Below are 24,132 nucleotides of genomic sequence, written 5' to 3' on the forward strand. Positions count from 1 at the left end.
ACATTCATGTAATAGCTGCCAGGAAGTGAAAAAAGATGCTAAGTTAAAGAGCCAGCACACAGAATTTTAGGATTGGAGGGTATTTCAAGGCTACATAACCCAAGTGAAAAGCCACTACTTTATTCTAAAAGTTTAATTTCTGAGCTTTTGCATGTATTTTTCCTTCTGCTCAGGACTCCTCTCTCTATGTAACTGGTCAATTCTACTTCAGAGTCACCTCCTCAGCAAACTTTCCTGTCAGCTCTCTAGGGTATTACCAATACACCTCTGTAACAACCTCTTAGCACCCTGTGTTGTAACCCTTTGCTAATATTTCCATTTACCTGATGGGTCTGAGTTCTTCGAGGGAAGGAATTATGATGTATTCAGCTTTAGTATCCAACACCTAAGGGCAGTGTGGGCTCAGTACACGTTTGAAGAAATGAATAAAGAAACAAATGGGGGCATCTGGGTGGTTCATTTGGGTAAGCATCATGATCTCAGAGTCCTGGGATTGATCCCTGCGTTGGGTTCTGTACTCAGTAGGAACCCTGCTTCTCCCTCTCCTTCCCCTCCTCCCCCTGCTTGTGCTTTCTCTCTCTCAAATAAGTAAAAAATCTATTAAAAAATCCCCAAGTTGCCAAAAACAAACAAACAAAAATGAACAATTAAATACTTGAATTATTTCTATAGCTGACCAGCCACAAATGAATCTCCTGGTGACAGAATCAGTACCTTCTGAGACAGGGCCACTTAGCTTTAGACAACTCAACATTCAGAAAATTCTTGAAACTTCCACCCACTGGTTTACAATCTACTGAAACCATATAGAAAAAACTTAACCTCTTCCACATGAGAACACTTCAGTTATTTAAAAACTGAGATTATTTCTCTTTCTTTTTTCCCAACTAAGCTAAATATCTCTACTTCAATTCAATTCAGCTCAAGCAATATTTTTAGCTACCTACCAACTGCCAGGAATTAGGCTACCCACTAAAAATATAGTAACAAATGAAGAAGCATGAACCCTGCCCAGTCTCATAAAGGGAGACAACTACATAAAGAGATCATTATAGATTTGAAAACAAATGCAAAAATAAAGTGTATTCAAGATAAGGTATACTGATTAATGGTAGCCCCAAATTAAAATACAGCTTTTAGTAGACAGGAAACTTTCTTCTTTGTAAGTTCAATTTTAAGACTTGTAAAACACTTCTTTGACCTCAGTTATAGCTGGCAACTGCTGTCATTTGGGGCAAGGTGTTTTTGTTTCAAAAAACAGATAAATTATTAAAATTTCAAGTGGCATTAAAAATGTAAATAGTCGAATGCAGAATGTAGCCATCATTACCTCTGCTATCATGATGTATTACATCAGTATTCTACTTTCCTCTCAAATTCTAACATGGGAGGGTCATTTGAGTAGTATCATAGGAATTGAAAAACTAGAAAGATATGATCATTATCAGTGCTTATATCATTATAGTATTAATATTCTACAGCAGTGGAAGATTTACAAGCTGGGGTACCTGGATGGCTCAATCAATTAATTGACTGACTCCTGATTTCAGCTCAGGTCATGTTTAACCAAATAAGCCACCCAGGTGCCCCTAAAAGATTCTATAATAAAACACCTAGATTCCTAGCAGTCCAATTCCCATCTCTGGAGGCAACCATTATATGGTCTTCCAGACATATGCTAGATATGCTAGGCATATGTAAAATTAAACACATGCATGTACATACATATACATACATGCACTTCACGTAATGATGATATATAATGCGTACTGCACTAAACTTGCTTTTTTTACTTAATAATATATTTTTAAAGATTTTATTTATTTATTTGACAGAGAGAGAGGTCACAAGTAGGCAGAGAGGCAGGTAGAGACAGAGAGGGGAAGCAGGGTCCCTGCTGAGCAGAGAGTCCGATGCGGGCCTGGATCCCAGGACCCTGAGATCATGACCTGAGCCGAAGGCATGACCACTGAGCCACCCAGGTACCCTTTTATTTAATAATACTGATAATAGTTTTTTATAAGCCTAGCATTCTGCAGCTCATTCTACAGCATGATGGATTATAGACAGTCCTTTGGACTCAGATGGATCTGGTTCAAATACCAACTGTGTTTTCTACTTGACTGTTCTGAGGTCCTCATCTATAAAAGGGAAGTAACACTAAATAAGTAAAAAAGTTTCAGCAGAACAGTACGTGCCTTTAAGTTTATTTATTAATTTAGGTAATCTCTACACTGAATGTGGGGCTCGAACTCACAACCCCAAGATCAAGAGTCTCATGCTCTTCTGAAGAGCCAGCCAGGTGTCCAATGTGACTTTCTTTTCCTTCCTTAAGCTAAATAGAAAAGTTTAAAAAATTTTAACACAATCAGTAGAAACTAGGTGAAATTATTTTCTTGTAAGTTATTAAGTAAGATCTGCTGAAATTAAGCTTAATTGTAGAAAATATAAAAGTGCTAACGCCAGAATTTAGATATAGTTTGTGTGTGTGTATGTGTACTTTCTCCGTGGAGAAGGTAATACGTGTATTTCTAGGTGCAAAAGGTAAAAGCTAGCTGCCTCAGACGTCACCAAGGAGATTTTTTCATCCTAGAAAAATAAGTGGGGGTGCAGCCAGTATATCCCTTGAGCAGCTGACTCAGGCATTTCAATGCTTTAGTTCTGTGCTTTCAAGAGAGGATTAGATCACAAGAACTTTAGCAGAAATTCCCAAGTTTCCAGTCATGGTCAATGGCAGAGACTTGCTTTTTGAACATTTAAGGCAGTACACTGACTATTAGGATACAATCAGAGGAAATTAAAGGCATTCTAAATGATTCCTCTTGAATATTATAGTATAAAAGGAAACTCCTGATCTACCTAGAAGTTCATTCCATCGCACGTAACATCACTGAAATGATGACTGCACATATATTTAATTCAGACATACATACATACACAGCCTATTTCATGGCCTTATGAAAGAGCAGTGATTTCACTTGAGTTGATGACAATGACACACCCCACTCTAACTGGCCACTCATAATGGCTGAAGAACTGTGAATAGACATCTGTTTCTAATTTACCTGAGATTTGGGAGAGGTGGAAAGTTAACAGTGTTCTGTTTTAGTCCGATAATTAGCCCTCTCCAGGTACCACAGTACTCTCACCTGGATACCTGGCTGGATTTAAAAAAGACTCTACACTCCTGCAAGGAATTCAGATTGACTCAGGACACACCGTATACTTCAGAATTATTTCATTTTTCCTGATAGTTGAAGATTATCTTCCAAAATGTTTAATGAAACACTGATATTTACAGAGTAGTGCAGTGTTTGCACTACACTCCCTTTTCATTGGAGTGATAAAAACATATACATGTACTGTTCACACACCTGGAAAGATGACTGGAAGGATTTTCATCTAAATATCAATAGTGCTTATATGTAGGTGTAGGACTGCCTTTTCTTTATATAGCTCTGTATATTTGAAATTCTAATGGATCCGTATAACTTATACAAAAAACAACAACAACAACAAAAAACCACAAACCCCCAAAAAATGAAATGAAAAAAGAAATGAAGAAAACTTATTCTGAAACCTTGCTCAAACTTTAAACATGGAACCACCTTAAACTGAAATCTTATTGAGCCTTCAAAAACTATAATGCACTGGATAGGATCCAAGATCCAAATGATTCTTACTGAATTCCATGCTCTAATGAACAGATTTAGAGGAGGTCCATGTATTGTAATGAGATACCCTATGATCCTGGTTTGGGGCATTAGGTAGCATCAGATTTTGAGCTGAAGGCCTTTTTATGTGCCTTTTATAGATACTTCATAGTGCAAACATAACTTATGGCTGTAAACACAAGTATTCCAGTAAATCAATCCCCTTCCCTTCTAAACATCAACCTTTCATATAATCATTATTTCATATAATCATTATTTTGACTTTTATCTCTAACACTTACCTTTTTCTCACCTAATCTGGTGGCCTGTAGTATGAGTTTAAGTGAAACTAAGGGATCTGACAATGTGGGGAAAATGGTGTCATTACTTTCCCCAGCTTTTACAAACAAATTTGTCTCTGGGCTACCCTGAGTGTGGAAGAGCTGGCTTGTCATTTCACTCACAAATGAGTAATGGTGACATCAGTGTTAAAGAATTCTCCCAAGAGGTTTCTCCTAAATCTCATCCCAAGCTTCTTCTCCAAATCAGGAATATGATCAGGAATCTGGCCACCAGAAACATTAGGGAGGAATTACTCTACTTTCAGTAAAAAGCCTTTTAACATTCTCAACTTACAGGTCTCTTTCAGATCAAGTATCCTGTCATTTGGGGTCTGGGGATTGTCAATGTAAACCCTGAATGTAATCAGAGTAATTATGGTTTCACTACACCTTTCCATTTTTTTTTTTAAGTTTTATTTATTTATTTGAGAAAGAAAGAGAGCACACGTCCTTGGAGGGGAGGAGCAGAAGGAGAGTCTCAAGCAGACTGTGCACAGAGCCTGAAGCCGGGCTTGATCCCAAGATCACAACACAAGTGGAAACCAAGTAGGGTACCCAACTGACTCTGCCACCCACATATGCCCCATACCTTTCCATTTTACAGTAACATAGTATATTCAGTAATTTTTTTTTAAAGATTTTATTTATTTATTTGACGGAGAGAGATCATAAGTAGGCAGAGAGGCAAGCAGAGAGAGAGGAGGAAGGAAGCAGGCTCCCTGCGGAGCAGAGAGCCCGATGTGGGACTTGATCCCAGGACCCTGAGATCATGACCTGAGCCAAAGGCAGAGGCTTAACCCACTGAGCCACCCAGGTGCCCGTATATTCACTAATTTACTGAGCTCCTGGCATGTGCTAGGAACTGTTTTAGGAACTTAAAACAATAAATCCATGAACAAAGCATGCAAAAAAAAAAAAAGGAGATAAGTATAATTAGTAAGTAAATTATATTCTGGAGAAACAAAACTTCCGGTCACATAAAAGCCTATATGCAAATGTTTTTAGCACTTCTATTTGTAAGTGGCGAAACTGGAAACAACCCAAATTTCCTTCAATGGGTAGACACACTGAGCAACTCAGTGGAATCTCAAAGGCATTATGTTGAGTATAAGCCAGTGGTGAAAGGTTACATACTACATGATCCCACTACTGAAAAGACAAAAATATATGATTAAGAGCAGATCAGCGGTTGCCAGGGTTAGAAATTGGGAAGATGTGATTCATTCTTTGCAGCATGGAACTGTCCTATATCAGGATTGTGGTGATAGTCACAATAATTTATACATGTGTTAAAACTCACAGAACTGTACAACAACAGAGAGGGGGAAAAAGCAATTTTACTGCATAATTAAAAGATAAGTAAATTATATAATAGTTATAAGATGTTAAATGTTACGGAAAAGAAAACAAAACGGGAAGGTTGATCAGTAGTGCCATGGGGGGGTCAATTTGCAATTTTTAAGTAAGGTGGTTAGGGCAAGCCTTATTAAGAAGATGCTTGAACGGGGTGCCTGGGTGGTTCAGTGGGTTAAAGCCTCTGCCTTTGGCTCAGGTCATGATCCCACATGCTCTCTGCTCTCTGCTCAGCGGGGAGACTGCTTCCCCCCCTTTGTCTCTGCCTCTCTGCCTACTTGTGATTGCTGTCTGTCAAATAAATAAATAAATAAATAAATAAAAAGAAGACAACGTTTGAACAAAGACTTAAATTAGGAGGTGGGGGAGCCAGTCATGTAGATGTCTGGGAGAAGCCTTCCAGACAGGGAGAGGAGTGTTAAAGAAGTAAGGAAAGCCATGGTGCCTAGCACAGGGTAATCAAGGGAGATAGAGTTGAAATGGGGTCACAGAGATAATGGGGTCCAAGGCAGATCATTTTGGGACTTTCAGGTCATTGTAAGGACTTTTGGCTTTTCTTCTGAAGTGGTAAGACATAGAGAGGTCTTAAGCAGAAGAGTGACATGACCTAACTTATATTTTAATCATTCTCGCTACTATATGGAAAACAGAGTGAAAGAGGGCAAAGGTAAAAAGTAGGAAGACCAATTATTAGAAGAGAAAGATTACGGTAAGTGAGACCAGGGTGGCAGAAGTGGAGGTGGTAAGAACTAGTGAGATTCTCTACTAAAGGTAGACTTACTCAAATATTCTGACAGATAGAAATGGGGGAGGGGTGAGAAAAGGGGAGAAATTGAGGATGACTGAGATTTTTGCCCTAAGCAACCGGAAGGACAGAGTTGCCATCAACAGGTTTGTTTAGGAAGAAAGTTTGGTAAGTTGAAACCTATGTTAAACAGCCAAATCTAACTGGCAGCCAGATATACGAATCTGTAGTTTAAGAGACAGGTCTTACACCTGGAGCTATAAATTTGGGAGCAACTGGTGTGTGAATGACATTCAAAGCCATGAGACTGGAAAAGATCACTGTATGAGTCAGGGTCCCAGCAGCAAACGAATGGCACAGGATTAATGAAGAGACAATTTATAAAGGTGTGGGCAAGATGTCACGGAAACTACAAGGGAAAACAGAGAGTGATATCCTGTTGACACACCTAGGCCTAAAGGGAACAGGAGAGGAAGTGGTTGGTTACCAGACCCAGGGGAGTCCTGTAGGGGACTGACTCAAGGGGAGCAGTGACCTTCAGTCAGTTCAGCCAGTTTGGAGCCAAGGGGATAAATGCTCCAATTTCACTTTCTTCCTCCTTTCCCTCCAGTGTCCTGTTGGGACTCTCCATTGGCCAAACTCAACAAAAGCAAAGGGCAAAGAAGCTTGTTGATGTAATTCATTCAGGTCAGCCTTGTGGGGAAAAAAGCAGGTAGACAAGGAAGAGTGAACCCAGAGGGGCAAATGGAAGACTTCTAGCACGATCACCAAGGGATTGAGAATAGGGGAAGAAGAGGACATTCTACTATTAAAGAGCTGGGGAGAAGAGAATGAAAAGCAAAAGAGACGGGAGACTCACAAGACACAAGTCTCCATAAAAATACTGGCCAAAAATGGTAACAAGTTTACCCAAACTGAAAAAGCCATACTTTGTAACCCTTGGTCCCTTTCTCTCTTTACCACATTTTGGAAAAAAAGGAAAGAAAAAAGTTTATGCTTGCTTTTTAAATGTTCTCCTTTTGCTCTCTAACCTCTTCTGAATAAACCCACATTCTAAAGAGTCACTAATGTTCTCTTACCTATCCAATCCTAATTTCCCAGTCCTTATTCTTGCCCATTCCAACATCGGACAGTGCACTCCATCAACTGTTTTTTATTCCTCCTTTCTGTCCCTCTGTTTTCTGCCTTGTTTTTCCTCCTGTATCTACACTGTAGCCGCTCACCACGGCTCCAATTTTACACTTTCTTCTCACTTTATGTTCTAGTCCCCAGCAACCTTCAATGCTAGTCCTGAAATTTAACATAGATCTCTATAACCAGTGTCTCTTGTCAGTCCCAATTCCTTCCACTTAGGGGCTGTCCTAACCCTTCCAAATCACCATATCCAACTCTGAACTATTCTTCATTATCCTTAATCCTTTCCTGTGTGCATTGTTTTCTTTGTTAGCATGAGCCAATCAGTATCTAAACCAGTAGTATAAAAAGTATAGCATAAAGCCCAATAATCTGTACTTTGGATTAAAGAACTAAGCATGAGACTTGAAACTATAAATCTCCTAGAAGAGAACATAAGCAGTAATTTCTTTGACATCAACCATAGCAATATTTTTCTGTCATGTCTCCTAGCGCAAGGGAAACAAAGGCAAAAATAAACTATTGAGATTACACCAAATTAAAAAGGTTTTGCACAGTGAAGGAAACAATCAACAAAATGAAAAGGTAATCTACTGAATGGGAGAAGATATTTTCATCTGATACATTTAATAAGGGCTTAATATAAAGAACTTACACAATGCAACACCAAAAACCACCACCATGCCCAAATAATTCAATTAAAAATAGAGGACCTGAAGAGACATTTTTCCAAAGAAGATATACAGATGGCCAAAAGACACATGAAAAGATGCTCAACATCACTGATCATCAAGAAAATGCAAACCAAAAACCCAATGACATAACACCTTAACACCCATCAGAATGGCTAGAATCAAGAAGACAAGAAATAACAAGTGTTGGTGAGGATGTGGAGATAAAGGCACTCTTATGCACTACTGGTGGTAACACAAATTAGTACAGCTAATGTTGAAAAAAGTAGGTTCCTAAAAAAAAGTTAAAAATAGAACAACCATACGATCCAATTCCACTACTGAGTACTTACACAAAGAAAAGTAAAACAGGAAAAACACTAATTTGAAAAGATATATGCACTCCCATGTATGGTGTAGCATAATTTACAATAGAAAATGTAAGCAACCCAAATGTCAATTGATAGATGAATGGAAAAAGAAAATGGTGAGATATATAGATCTCCAAATCTTGCCATTTGGGACAACATAGATAGATCTAGAGGGTATTATGTTAAGTGAAATAAGTCAGACAGAGAAAGACAAATATCATATGATTTCACTTATATGTGGAATCTAAAACAACAAAACAAATGAATAAACGAAAAGCAGGATCACACTTACCAATACTGAGAACAAACTGACAGTTGCCAGAGGGGAGTGGGATGGGACAATAGGCAAACTGGGTGAAGGGGAGTGGGAGATAAAGGATTCCAGTGATGGGAGGAGTATCGTTTTGTGTGTGTGTGCTTTTTAAAGATTTCATTTATTTATTTATGAGAGAGAGAACAGCAGGGGGAGCATCAGGCAGAGGGAGAAGCAGGCTCCCTGCTAAGAAAGGAGCCTAATGCTGAATTTGATCCCAGCACCCTGGGATCATGACCCAAGCAGAAGGCAGTTGCTCAACTGACTGAGCTACTCAGGTACACCTATTTTCTTCTCTTTAAAAGCAGGAAATCCACGTCTCTTTATACTTTCTTTGTCTGAAGACATGGGAGGAGTGATTTGTGAGGCTATATTAGTGAGGAATTACATGATGATCACCTGAACCTCAGATCTAATAAAAATATGGGTTGCAATACTTTGGATTTGCTGTACCATCATTTCCAAAGTCATACTTATTTTCCCAGTATTGCCCTATCATTTAACTTTGTGAAATTAGCTCATTCGTCCTTGCCAGTCACCAGGAAGAAAAAATTCCCAATAAAGAACCCAAACATATCCTCAGAAACAGTACATGTGGTTATAGGATGTGATTTCAGTATTTTCTGGTTAAAAAAAAAAAAAACACAAAAAAACAAAAAAATGTAGTTTATATTGGTTCTGCCAATTCATTTCATTACCAATCTTTCCTTCTCCATTTCAACCCAAGGCCCTTCCAAATCAATAAAGGTAGCTCATCTATCTTTTTCAAGGATCTCAAGTTACTATTGGAATGACAAGGAGAAATCAAGTTTCTTTTGGAACCTCTGACCTACACTGGAATGAATCCAAATAAGCAAGAAATAAGGTAGCTCTGAAACGGTGTCCAGCAGTTAAAATTTCAGGATTTTTAAATTATTGCCTTTTATAATAAATTTATGCAAACTGGCAAGAAAACATATTTTTTAGGCTTCAAATTCTTTTCTTTTTTTTTTTTAAGATTTTATTTGTTTATTTGACAGAGATCACAAGTAGGGAGAGGCAGGAAGAGAGAAGAGGGGGTGAAGCAGGCTCCCCGCCAAGCAGAGAGCCTGATGGGGGACTCAATCCCAGGACCCCACGATCATAACCCCAGCCGAAGGCAAAGGCCCCAACCCACTGAGCCACCAAGGCGCCCCAAGGCTTCAGTCAAATTCTAACATGGGTATCTATTACTTTTATACAAAAGTATTAGCTTTCACACTTTTATATATATAAGCATAGAATAAAAGCTAGATTGAAATAATTTGGGTGTTTGGACTGTTTACTATATAATTTCTTCGTGGTAGTCTTCTTTAACTACTAATATTACATGGTAAAACTAGTTGTGGGTCAGTTATAAAGTAAATATTTTTTAAGTGAATTTAAAAAGTGATTTTCCTTGGAATGTTTCCTCAAACTAGAAAAGAACATGCAAGCGTTTCAACTTTTTATAAAAACAAGTTTTAGAGACACCTGGGTGGCTCAGTCAGTTAAGCGTCTGCCTTCTTCAGCTCAGGTCAGGATATCAGGGTCCTGGGATTGAGCCTGCATCAGCCTCCCTGCTCAGCAGGGAGTCTGCTTCTCCCTCTGTCTCCCTCCTTCCCTCCCCCCTGCTTGTGCTCTCTCTCTCTCTCATGCTCTCTCTCTCAAATAAATAAATGTTTTTTTAAAGATTGTACTTATTTATTTGACATACAGAGATCACAAGTAGGCAGAGAGGCAGGCAGAGAGAGAGAGAGGAGGAAACAGGCTCCCTGCTGAGCAGAGAGCCCGATGCCCCTGGGACCACGATCTGAGCCGAAGCCAGAGACTTTAACCCACTGAGCCCCCCAGGTGCCCCTAAATAAATATTTTTTAAAAAAGAAGTTTGGGGCACCTGGGGGGCTCAGTGTGTTAAGCCTCTGCCTTTAACTCAGGTCATGATCTCAGGGTCTGGGATCGAACCCCACCATCTGGCTCTCTGCTCAGCAGCTCAGCAGGGAGCCTGCTCCCCACCCCACCCCCCCACCCCAGCCTGCCTCTCTGCCTACTTGTGATCTCTCTGTCAAATAAATAAAATCTTAAAAAAAAAGAAATATTAAAAAAAGGAAGTTTTAAACAACTTAGGTTTGCATTTTTTAAATGTTTTTGTAAGAAACATAGCTACCAGCAAACTTCCCTGTGGAAAGTGCTCTATATATTATGTGTGTTTAAAATCCTTTATATAAGTAATCCAAAACCTGGGAGACATGGTATGTGAAAAATTACTTCAAATTACATATTTTTTATTTTCCTTTTCATATTGAGATTTGTTTACTTTCTACATATCTCTGTTGTTATAAGTCATTTCCACTTTTAGTACTTTCTCCTCCCCTAATTAAAAAAAAAAAAAACTGCTTTATGTGAAACAAGGTTCCAATCTGTTTCTGCCTTTTGCTGGCATACAAAGCAGAGAGGGCTGCTAACAACAGTATAAAAGTCTTAATCCTAAAGGATTAGAAAAAATAGAAAGATGGGGCTTCATTTAATTTCATTTCCATCGAAACAGAGGCAATGAAAAAGACAATTTGCATAAGAAAAAACAAGTGGCTTAGGAATAACTTATATTGCTTCTAGTCTCCTGCTGAAATATTAAAGTAGAGGCTAAAATTTGTGGGGAAAAAATGAACCCTTCCATATTTTAAAAAATACCATAAAATGACTCATACCCTAAAAAACTCCTACACTAAAACTCATACACTAAAAAACTCATACACTAAAAAACTAAGGACCAAACTAAGGGCATCAGAGTTGCTAAGTGCCAAAAGCAAGTTCTCAATTTTATATTTTAAAAATTATATATAGATTTAGTATATCCATAAAGGGAGCAAGAAAATATGTCAATTTGCTAATAGCAGTTATATCTGTATTACAATAATGGGGATTTCTATTTTTGAAGTTAATTGTTCCTATAATGTTTGACCTTCTTATAATAAGCATGTGTTCTATAATAAATACTATTAAAGTTAACTTTTAAACACATGATGTCAGTTAATAAAAATGGATTAGAAAAGTAATTTCAGAAATAGATTCAATAGCAGAAACAAGATGACAATAGAGGAAACTTACTATTCAATAAATGCTGAAAAAATGGAGTATCAGTATGGAATTGTCTTAGATCCATAGTTCACACCATATAATGCATTTGCATTAACCTATAATTAATGACCTTTGGATCATTTTTGTAAAATCATTAAAGTATAAAAGCAGAGTGACAAACTTTAAAGTCAAATACTCTCTGTTCAAATCTTAATATTACATTTGCCTTCTGGGAGGTCGCTGGGCCTCAGCTGCCTCATTTACAAAACATAAAATACTACCCTCCGCAAGGGCCCTTGCGGGTATTAAATGAGATAATGTATGAAAGGTGCCTAGGCCAGGGCTTGAGCACTGTGGGTACTGAATATTAGTGTGTATGTTTGTGTACACTTAATACAACACACTTAGGAGGGAGTACAGTTTAGTGGACAGAGTTTAAGATTTGAGTTTAAACTGACCAGATTTGAATTTCAGTTCGGCCAATTATAAACTTTGTGACTTGGACAAACAATTTCACTTCTCAATTTCAATTTCTAATCATAAAACTCTAATGTTAACCCTAATGCCAATTTTACTGAGTAACTGAGTGGATTAAATAAGATTAACTAATAAAAGTAAACTATTTAAGAGCCTGGAAGGTAGGAGGCACTGAACAGAAATTTTATACAGAATGGGACTATTATGCAACTTTTTTTTTTTAAGATTTTATTTATTTATTTGACAGAGATCACAAGTAAGCAGAGAGGCAGACAGAGAGAGAGGAGGAAGCAGGCTCCCTGCTAAGCAGAGAGCCCGATGCGGGGCTCCATCCCAGGACCCTGGGATCATGACCTGAGCCGAAGGCAGAGGCTTTAACCCACTGAGCCACCCAGATGCTCCTATTATGCAACTTTAATGCTAATTCTTCTTTATTTATATTTTTTGAAGACTTTATTTATTTGACAGAGAGGGGGAGAATGTGCGCACAACAGCACAAGCAGGGGCAGGTGCAGAGGGAGAGGGAGAAGCAGACTCCCCGCTGAGCAGGGAGCCTGATGTAGAGCTTGATCCCAGGACCCAGGGAGCATGACCGGAGGCATAGGTGGTGCTTAACCAAAAGAGCTCCAGGCTCCCAACGCTAGTTCTTTTTTTTTTAAGATTTTATTGATTTATTTGACAGAGAGAGACACAGCAAGAGAGGGAACACAAGCAGGGAGAGTGGGAGAGGGAGAAGCAGGCTTCCCACCAATCAGGGAGCCCGATGAGGGGCTTGATCCCAGGACCCTGGGATCATGACAGGAGCTGAATGAAGGTAGATGCTTAACAACTGAGTCACTCAGGCGACCCCGCCCCCAATGCTAATACTTTAATGACTATCTGGAGATGGTAATGAAGATATCTCCAGAAAAACAGCAAGTTAATTGTTCTCTGTCTCCCTCTTCACAAAAAGACCAATTTTGACAGCACACAGCCTTCCTCATTTATATTCCAGTAACACTCCACATATCACTATTATGGCACTTGTCATAGGTCACAGTTTCTGTTTTGCCCATCTTTTCCATTTGACCAAGGTACACTGAGGGATTAAACTCAAGACACCATAAAAGTCAACCATAATTACAACACATCCCTTTTACAGTGTTTATCTATCCGTGGTTCTTTTGGTTCTTCCTTCTAGTCACTCTTCAGAAGCCGGTTGCACTTTATGCAGGGCTATTTAAGGCCCTGAACACATTCTCTTGCACATTCATGAGGCAAAACTCATGTATTTTTCTTTTTTAAGATTTTATTTTTTTGAGAGAGAGAGGGGGCACAAGTGGGAGAGGGTGCAGAGGGAGAGGGAGAAGCAGGCTCCAAGCTGAGCAGGGAGACCCACAAGGGGCTCGTTCCTGGGACCCTGGGATCATGACCTGAACCAAAGGCAGCCACTTAACTGACCGAGCCAGCCAAGTGCTCCAAAATTCATGTGTTTCTCTAGTACCTACGTAATCTTTCTGTGACCCTGGCTTGACATTACATTTCCTTCTAACCTTTTAGAGGAAGTTGTACACCCTTCCACACAGCATTACTATTAGAGTATGCATGTTTAGTTATTGCACAAATGAACTTTACACATTAGTCAAAATTTGGCAGTACATTGATAGTGTTCATAGCAGTGATCACTAACACACAGAAGATGCACTGTAAATACTGGTTAGGTGAAGTATGAAAAATTCTGTCACAAATACAGATATATTTTTGTAGTCCTAATTTTCCTGTCCTATTGAATCATGAGAAATATTTATGGCTTGGGTAATAAAATCCCATTAAAAATTGTTGCTAACGGTAGGGAACACCTGGCTGACTCAGTGGAGCATACAACTCTTTAATCTTAGAGTTATGAGTTCAAGATCCATGCTGGGTGCAGAGATTACTTAAAATCTTTTAAAAAACTGTTGCTAATAGCTACAGATTAAGGCTTCTGTAAATATTTGGATAAAGGATCCTTGCTCAACATTGTTATATGCCTTTTGAATATGTGGGACATGGTCACTCCCTGCCTATATAGAAACTTATCACATAAATTCTGTATGTATGATCTTTGTTGAGGTTCTCCTCACCTAAATTTGCTACTAGAATTAATCTGCCATTAGAACAAAATTCTCCTTTATAAACTATCTTCAATTTAAATACATGGCTTATGGGTGCATAATTAGCTCTCTATCAGTGTCATAAATATTTAATCCTATTGGGAGAGGTCAATAATGGATTAAAACATTTCTTTATGAGTAAAGAAAATCCTTGACTCAATTATCTATTCCCAACATCAATGATAGGAAACAATTTTTTTCATCTTAAAAACCATGTTTCCCCCCTTTTCATCAACAAAGAATTGTCTGTTATATATAAAGCATGTAGGATATTTAAAATGTCTAAATACAGATTTTGTGCTCACATTGTTTAGTTGAGAAGGAAAAAAAAAGCCCCAAAAGAGCAATTAATAAAGTAGACATTATAAAAAACAAAATGTGATAAATGCTATAGGAGAAATATAAAATGTTACATATAACTGGATGTAACAAAAGTAAATAAAATGAAATAATTGAAAAATACCTAATAAAAATACTAATAAAGTAACATTTTCCTACTAGACCTCCTCCCCTCCCCGGCCAAAAGAATTCTAGTTGTTTAAGCTCAAGGAAATTCTTATCCGTATTTTTGTTGCTAAGTGGATGTGTCCTGGGCTAGCTGGACATACCGGATGGCTTGTTTAGATCAGCACCTAAGTGATAACTATAGACGGAAACACAGTATTAACCAAGCACAATAGCTGTGTTGGAGGGGTCAGCAAGCACTCCATCCTGCACATCCAGTCAGAGCTACCAGTGGGGAAGGAGAATGCCATCCAAGTTTCCATATCTTTAAACACTGTGTAATTTTTTTTTATTGTACAAAAGAACTGCTATTCATAACTGCCAAACTTTTGTTGTCATTAGGGATTTTCTGACCAAACTGGCAAAATTAAGTGAGTTCAGGAAGTGGAGAAAAGACAAAGATGGGTTCATGTTCTTTCTCTCCTCATTCTTATGTAACAGCTAAGGAGTCAGTTGTAGTAGATTGAGAACTGTTCGAATTAGAAATCAGCTGGTGAATGTTGAGCTCTCTAGGGCCATACATAGCTCAATTCACATCAAACAACTGTATTCACTGATAATTTTCGATTGTTTTAATTAAAAGGTAATAAAAACAAAAGCTGGAATATTTGAGCCTCAAAATAAATAACAATGGCATGGAATTATAACCTATAAAGTAAATATCCCTAAGTCCATACTCATATAAAGAAATAACTGAATAAATTGAATAAATAAATACAAGGAGAGGAGAAAGCCCTTATTGAACAATTCCAATTAGTGTCAGAGGAACAAAAGAAATCAAAAGTCATTATTAGACCACTACAGTAATAATTGTTGCAGGCAAGGCTCACTGACGAATGTTAAAATTAGTGAAAAGTTTAAAGAGTAACAGAGTATCTGCAGTCTCAACAAATTTCCCCAAGATGATTATTAATTACAAAGGAAAAAACAGTAATGTTATGTGGAGAAATCCAACAGAAGTCAAAATTTATAATACGGATATTGAGACATACTGATGTCATGCACCCTACATTCTCACATACCATGAAAAGGAAGTATCACTTCTCTGGCATTCTTGCTAACAACACATAAGCTCAGTCTATTCATGATAAGGCAATAGACAAATCCAAAATGATAGACATTCTACAAAATGATTCAAATGATTCGAAACTGAGTACCACACAGGGTTAGTTAGCACATCTGTAATCTCAAATAATTACAGTTTTTCTGTGTGTTGAGAAAATCTAATATCTACTCTCTTAACAACTTTTTTAAAAAAGATTATTTATTTATTATTATTTATTTATTTATTTGACACAGATATCACAAGTAGGCAGAGACGCAGGCAGAGAGAGAGAGAGAGAGGAGGAAGCAGGCTCCCCATGGAGCAGAGCCCAATGTGGGGCTCAATCCCAGGACCCTGGGACCATGACCTGAGCCGAAGGCAGAGGCTTTAACCCACTGAACCACCCAGGAGCCCCTCTCTTAGCAACTTTAAATATGTAATACAGGATTGTTAACTATGGTTACCATGCTGAATCAGAGATCCCTAGAAATTCTTCACCTTATAATTGGAAGTTTGTAGCCTTTGACCAACATCTTCCTACTCTCTCTACTTACTTTTACTTCATTCTAAATGAGCCAGAGTAAATTTGAGGCGTGAGAATAATGATGAAACTGAAAAATACCATCATTCTAGAGATAGCTGTATTTAATTCCAAATTCCATTAAGGTAATATTATAGAGCAGCTTTGGACATGTGAGGGTTTGCCCTTGCAACTGACAACCAATCTGTGTTATTATTAGCTTCCTATAATCAGTAAGGGTACTTATCTTGAGATTATATTTATCGTTATGCATGCTAAATCCTCCTTTCTCTCTCTCAGAGATTACTCCAGGAAAGGAGAAAGATTCACCAGCGTAGTAAGTACACACGAATATGCTCAATACAGCTGAAATAAATGAACATACTTAGAGATTAATGAAATAGCTATTAATTTCAAGTGTGTTATGTTTGGCCTCCTATACATACACATTCTCTCTCTCTCTCTCTCTCTCTTTCTCTCACACACACACACACACACGCATATTCATCCAGAGTGTCTGGGGACAAAAACTAATCTAAAAATAGATAACTTACAAAGTTTTCGGGCTAGAAGACATCTTAGAGATAATTCAGTCCAACCTGTTAATCTTTAAAGCTATGAAACCGAAACCCTAAGAAAAATGAGGCTCAAAGAAATAAGAAAACTTCTTCCAAGTCACAGTTAGTCTGTGGCAAAGCCACAGCTAAAAAAACCATGTCATCTCTTCCTGAGTACATTCTTAACTCTCAGTTTGGTTTCTCAGATAGTATAAAATCATAACTGGCTGGCTAACAATCCTGCAGAAAGGTACATTTTATTACTACTTTACTGTTAACATGTTTTAAAACTCGGGCCAGAGTCCTTTCACCTCATTGTAATTCATCTTTTCTATATCAGACATAAGACTTAAAAAAAAAAATCAGAGATCAATATTTAACTCACTAGTGTACCTCTGAAAGCAAACAGTTCTTTCTCAGACATCAGAAGCACAGAGGGGCTGGAAGACTCATAGCCACTGTTTCCTTCCTTGTTATGGCCAGGGCAGCAATGGCAATGGCATGGGGACAGGGTGGTTAGAAGAGTACCGCAGTAGCTCTAGCCAAGCTAAAACTAAACAGAAAACCCCATGCCCAGTGTGGGGCTCAAATTCATGACCCTGTGACCAAGAGCCACATGCTTTACCTACCGAGCCAGGTGCCCTTTTTCAAAAGAAAGTTATTATTTTTTGAAAAATATCATGCCTCAATGTCCATCCCTTCAGAATTGGTGATAATCACACAAGTGCCTTAATTACATTTCTTTAGATTTCAGTTCCTTTATATATAAAGCCTATCCTTAAGTGATTATTATAAAGATTAAATGATTAAAGTATGGGAAAGGATTTTAGAAATTTTAGAAACCATACCAATTTGAGATATTACTGTTAACTATCTAATGCAGATCTTGACAATCATTTTTACCAGGTTCAGAAATTAGCATGGTACATGGCAAAAAGCAGGTGTTTAGTAAGTTTTTATTAAATGAATTAGTGTGGAAACCTAACTAAGACCTCCTCCCAAGGGCATTATCATATAGCATAATGGATTACCTGTGGTGGGAATTCAGAAATAGACCATTGTGTCTTTCTGAGTCTGACCTGTACGTGCCAGACAACTACTGTGAGGGCTAATGAGATAAAGCTCACAAAGGAGACGAGGGCTCTGGGAAAAAAGGATCTGCTCAGGACCATTGTTCTTGAATGTATAAGGCAGTCACACGAAGGACACAGAGCAAAATAAAGCTGAAAATTCAAGAGGTAATATTAGCCTCTTAACAGTGGAGAAAACTGTTGGAATTATTCCTAAACTTGGATTATTCTTTTTTTTTTTTTTTTTTTTAAAGATTTTATTTATTTACTTGAGAGAGAGACAGTGAGAGAGAGCATGAACGAGGAGAAGGTCAGAGAGAGAAGCAGACTCCCCATGGAGCTGGGAGTCCGATGCGGGACTCGATCCCGGGACTCCAGGATCATGACCTGAGCCGAAGGCAGTCGTCCAACCAACTGAGCCACCCAGGCGTCCCGGATTATTCTTTTTTTAAAAGAAAATTTTATTTATTTATTTGACAGAGAGAGAGAGAGAGATCACAAGTAGGCTTAGAGGCAGGCAGAGAAAGAGGGGGAAGCAGGTTTCCTGATGAGCAGAGAGCCTAATGCCAGGCTAGATCCCAGGACTGAGATCATGACCTGAGCCAAAGGCAGAGGCTTAACCCACTGAGTCAACCAGGTGCCCCTAAACTTGGATTATTCTGCTGAAATATTCAGTGAGTGAATAAAATGTTTTGATACTATACATACCATCCTTTATAAATGCCTCAGTGCTCTAATTTTGCAATTATATTTTTATTTTCTGTGGTGGAAATCTCTAAAATATGAAAGTGTGAAATAAATACCATCTCAGCAACAAAGCAAAGAGGATGCCTGGAATAAGCAGGCAAGCATACACATGTGAACTGTAATGGGTTCTTCAGGAGGAAATGTCTCTCTTTTTTATGTGGGTTAAAAATAAGAACTGGAAGAATACAAAAATACTAATTCAAGGGGACACATGCACCTTGATGTCTATAGCAGTGATGTGGCCACATTATGGAAACAGCCCAAGTGTACACCAACAGATGAATGGTTAAAGATGTGTGAGATACACACACACACACACACACACACACACACAATATACATACAATGGAAAATTACTCAGCCATAAAAAAGAATGAAATCTTGCCATTTGCAATGACATGGACAGAGCTAGACAGTACTGTGCTGAGTGAAGTATGTCAGTCAGAGAAAGACAAATACCATATGATTTCACTCTATGTAGAAATTAAGAAACAAAACAAATGAGCAAAGGGAAAAGGGGGGCAAACAAAGAAAGAGACTCTTAACTATAAGAGAATAAACTGATGGTTATTAGAGAAAGGTGGGTGGGGGATGGGTAAAATAGGTGATGGGGATTAAGGAGTACACTTGTGCTAAGCTCTGAGTGATGTATGGAATTGCTGAACCACTATATTGTACACCTGAAACTAATATAAACACTATATGTTAACTAACTGGAATTTAAATGAAAACTTTAAAAAACAGTAAAACTGGAAATCTCTGAAAACTCATATGATGGGCTCCCCAGCCTCATGCAAAAATAGAAGTGCCCAGTTATTTTTCTCTTGTCTTTTTTCTCAATCATCCACACACTCCCCAAGAGACAATAAAGTGATTCCTTGTTCTCACATAAATGATTCTCACTCTGCAAGAACTCATGAATGTACTTCATACAGCTAAAACTACGGTAAGATATTAACTCCTAAAACCCTTACATCATAAAATCACGTTCTAATATGAACACAGCATATTTTCATTTATATTATTGGTAAGTAATTCTTATTAAGGGTTAAAATAGGTATTTTTTGGAATTCTATTTGTGCTGAAATCTAAGATAACAGTACTTTTCATAGTATAGCCTATGGGAACAAGGAAGAAAAACAAGAAGTGCAGAACATAAGAGAAAATAGATGTAAAACTCTCATGGTGTTGGACAGCCATTTTCCCATTGAATAAGCACGTACAGATCAAACCTATTTGAGGCAAAACACTGGGAAAAAGTACCTTAATAGAACAACATTCCATGTCTTCAAGAAGCTAAAAATATAACAGAAGATATAAATATGCAATCACCATCCTCACTACTCATTTAATGTTGTGTGTGCCAAAGTTATGTTTTATGTGTATAATTCCATTTAATCTCACAACAATCCCATGAGATAGGTACATTACTCCCATTTTACAAATGGAAACCAAGGTCTTAGAGAAAGTAAAAAACAAAACACACACTTGCCACTCTTGCCATTAAATAGCAAAGATGTTAAGAAAGACCAAGCATGTAACTAGTAATCCTATATTTTACCAATGAACAAACAATTAAGGACTATTATAGAACATATACAAAATGTATGAAGTAAAAAAGGTAACCTAAACGAGTGCATAACTTTGAAGGGAGAGGACAGGATGGAGTCAGGAAAGGTTCGCACAGGAGACCTTGATCTTTCAAAGATAAAGTGCTTCAGGCAAACAAAGTGGAAATGAGTGAGCCTGGCTGGGTTACAGCACAGAGTCAGGGAGTAACATGAAACATTCCGAGAAATGTAAGTAGGTCGAAAGGCTGGAGTGTAGGGTTCAAGGTGGAAAGCAGGGATCTCGTTTTGAGGGATCGGTGATATTCACACTTAAGAGTTATCAGCCACCACGAAAGGTAGTCTTGTCTCTTATTTACTATTCCTCCTTGAAGAGCTTCCAAGGTAAGTGTACAAAAGGAAAGATGTGCCCTTAAAAGAACAAAACTTTTTCCTCAAAGCAGAGTTTGAGATCACTACCAAAACACAGATCACAAACTTCCTAAGATAACGGATAAATGTATATTTTTAAAGAACTGAGTTAAAGAAAGGACACAACATAGATCTCACTCATGCATCAAACACATCACATGAGTTGTGAATGGGACACTATAAAATGTATGCTACAGTGTTCCTGCCTTCAAGTAATAGCATATCATCAGGTAAAGGGCTTATCTCTGCATTCCACAGATACCTGCACCAGTTATCCCAAATTTGGCTTTATACTTAATCTGAAAGTATAAAGTAAGTCCAAGTAAATAAAACAAACCACCACTACAAAGACCACATGGGAAAACCTTTTCAATACAACTTTTTTTAATTTCAAGTTTATATCAAAGCAGAGTTAAAGAATGATTAAATATCATTAGGATCTTTATATTTGAAGTGGATAATTAAGTCACCTTAAATATATACAGAAAAAACTACTGATCATGTCAAATAAATAAAAAAAATCTTAAAAATATATATATATATTTCTGTTAAGAAACAGAAATTGTTTCCCTCCAAAGTAATCTGGAATTTTACCCTAAGCCTCAGTACAATAAATATGTTTACTTTATTTTAAAACAAATTATCCCTATTTAAAAATGTGGGGGGGGGATTTATTTGTTTATTTATTTGACACAGAGAGAGAGAGTTCAGGCAGAGGGAAGAGCAGAGGATGAGGGAGAAGCATACTCTCCACTGAGCAGGGAGCCCCAGATGGGGCTCAAAACCAGGACCCCAGGATTATAACCTGAGCTGCAGGCAGATGCTTAATTGACAGCCACAAGAGCTCCAATCCCTACTTCTTTTAAATCACAAAAGGAATTGGGCATCCTGTAAATATTTTTAATATCGTAGAAGCACATAACATACATGAGATGGCTCTCTGTATGTTATGGCTCTCCATAAGTGATCACTATGAGAACACAAAATGCTTACCATTATTATAATATATAATGTAGTATGTCTATAAGAACATAATAATATCGCGGTGCCTGCGTGGCTCAGTGGGTTAAGCCTCTGCCTTTGGCTGAGGTCCTGATCTCAGGGTCCTGGGATCGAGCCCCACATCAGGCTCTCTATGCAGAAAGCCTGCTCTTTCCTCCTCTTTCTCTGCCTGCCTCTCTGCCTACTTGTGACCCCTCTCTGTCAAATAAATTAAAAAAATCTTAAAAAAATATATATATAATAATATATTCTCTTAATCTACAAAACGATCCAAAGTAAAGAAAATTGTGTAGACAGAAAAATACCTGGGGGAAAAGGGAATCTTTAATTTATATAATCTCCTATTGATTGAATTTTTAAAAATACTTGATTATTTTGTGATAAAGAGTTATTTTTAAAAATTAAATAGTTAAATGGGGCACCTGGGTGGCTTAGAGGGTTAAGCCTCTGCCTTCGGCTTGGGTCATGGTCTCAGGGTCCTGGGATCGAGCTCTGCGCTGGATTCTCTGCTTGGTGGGTAGCCTGCTTCCCGCCCCTGCTCTGCCTAATTGTGATCTTTCTCTCTCTGCCGAGTAAATAAATAAAATCTTAAAAAAAAAATTAAATAGTAAAAATGAAAATGTCGGGGCGCCTGGGTGGCTCCGTGGGTTAAGCTGCTGTCTTCGGCTCAGGTCATGATCCCAGGGTCCTGGAATCAAGCCCCGCATCGGGCTCTCTGCTCAGCCAGGAGCCTGCTTCCTCCTCTCTCTCTCTGCCTGCCTCTCTGCCTGCTTGTGATCTCTCTCTGTCAAATAAATAAATAAAATCTTAAAAAAAAAAAATGAAAATGTCAATTTACCAAAAACTGAGTAAATTACAAAAACAGAGGTCTCCAGAGTTTGCTGTGTATGCAACTACCTTGCTAAACTTAGTGTTTTGTTCCCTAAAGTTGAACATTTTCTTAGTTACATAGCTATCTCAGAATCAACATCTGGGATGAATTCTGATCAAAATTAGCACAGCACTAAGAGTGTAGGCTCTGGAGCCAGATGGCCTGGGTTCCTCTCAGACCTTCTCCACTTACTCAATATTCATACTTGGTTATATCTTAATACTTCAAGTTACTTACTCTTAAAGTGAGGAAAACAATGGTCCTTAATTAATTAAATGATGTAAAACACTTATAACAGTGTCTAGAACACTAGATGCTCAATAAATGTTAGCTATTGTAATTACTACCCATTCTCTTAAAAGTAGTATAACTGGGGCACCTGGGTAGTCCACATGGTTAAAGCATCAGTCTTGGGCTCAGGTCATGATCCCAGGGTCCTGGGATCAAGACCTGCCTGAGGCTCCCTGCTTTTCCCTCTCCCTCTACTGCTCCCCCTGCTTGATCTCTCTCAATCTCTGTCAAATGAAATCTTGTAAAAAAAGTAGTAGTAGTGGGGTGCCTGGGTGGCTCAGTGGGTTAAAGCCTCTGCCTTCGGCTCAGGTCATGGTCCCAGGGTCCAGGGATAGAGCCCCACGTCCCACGTCGGGCTCTCGGCTCAGCAGGGAGCCTGCTCCCTCCTCTTCTCTCTCTGCCTGCCTCTGCCTACTTGTGATCTCTCTCTGTCAAATAAATAAATGAAATCTTTAAAAAACAAAAAAGTAGTAGTAGTAAAAAATGTCAGATATTCAATGTCTAGAGAAAGAAACTAAGGTTCAAAGAGACTACCTTCTAGTGCTAAAATTTCACCCAAGTGAATGAGATCCCATGTAGAAAAGGGGGAAAAAAACCTACTAAGACCAGATTCAGGGGCGCCTGGGTGGCTCAGTGGGTTATGCCTCTGCTTTGGCTCAACTCATGGTCTCAGGGTCCCAGGATAGAGGCCTGCATTGGGCTCTCTGCTCAGCAGGGAGCCTGCTTCCCCCCTCCCCCGCTTCTCTGCTTACTTGTGATCTCTCTCTCTGTCAAATAAATAAATAAAATCTTAAAAAAAAAAAAAAGACCAGATTTAGGTACAGTATTATCCATCTAGTATAACCCTATATAAATGACTTTTTCCCTATATTTTTCACTCCACTAAGGCAAGATCTGATCTGAAAATATGGTCACACTGGCCAGCATTGAATCTGACTCCCATTAAAAAAATAGAGCCTAAACTGGGTCACCTCGTGGCTCAGTTGGTTAAGTGGTTAAGCAACTGACTTTTGATTTTGGCTCAGGTCATGCATGATCTTGGTCCTGTGATCAAGCCCCACAGTAGGGGGTCTACTTGAAGACTCTCTCTCCTTCGCTTCCTCCTCTCACTTACGCAAGTGTGCACCTGCATGCGTACACTCCTCTCTCAAATAAATAATCTTTAAATTAAAAAAAAAAAAGCCTAAACTGATTAGTTTTAGGTGACAAAAATAACCTAAATACTGGTACCATATGGGCCAAAAGTAAGAAAAACATAGGGCAACTGAGAGCAAAACAAAC

General features: G+C 38.3%; 1 protein-coding gene across 1 annotated transcript in view; it reads right to left on the minus strand.

Annotated features, from left to right (window-relative positions):
* SNTB2 (syntrophin beta 2) overlaps positions 1-24,132 on the minus strand; it is a 117,465-nt gene that overhangs the window by 66,955 nt on the left and 26,378 nt on the right. The gene's annotated exons all lie outside the window — the stretch shown is intronic.

The sequence above is a fragment of the Mustela lutreola genome, chromosome 16 (genome assembly GCF_030435805.1).
Source record: "Mustela lutreola isolate mMusLut2 chromosome 16, mMusLut2.pri, whole genome shotgun sequence".
Lineage (NCBI taxonomy): Eukaryota > Metazoa > Chordata > Mammalia > Carnivora > Mustelidae > Mustela > Mustela lutreola.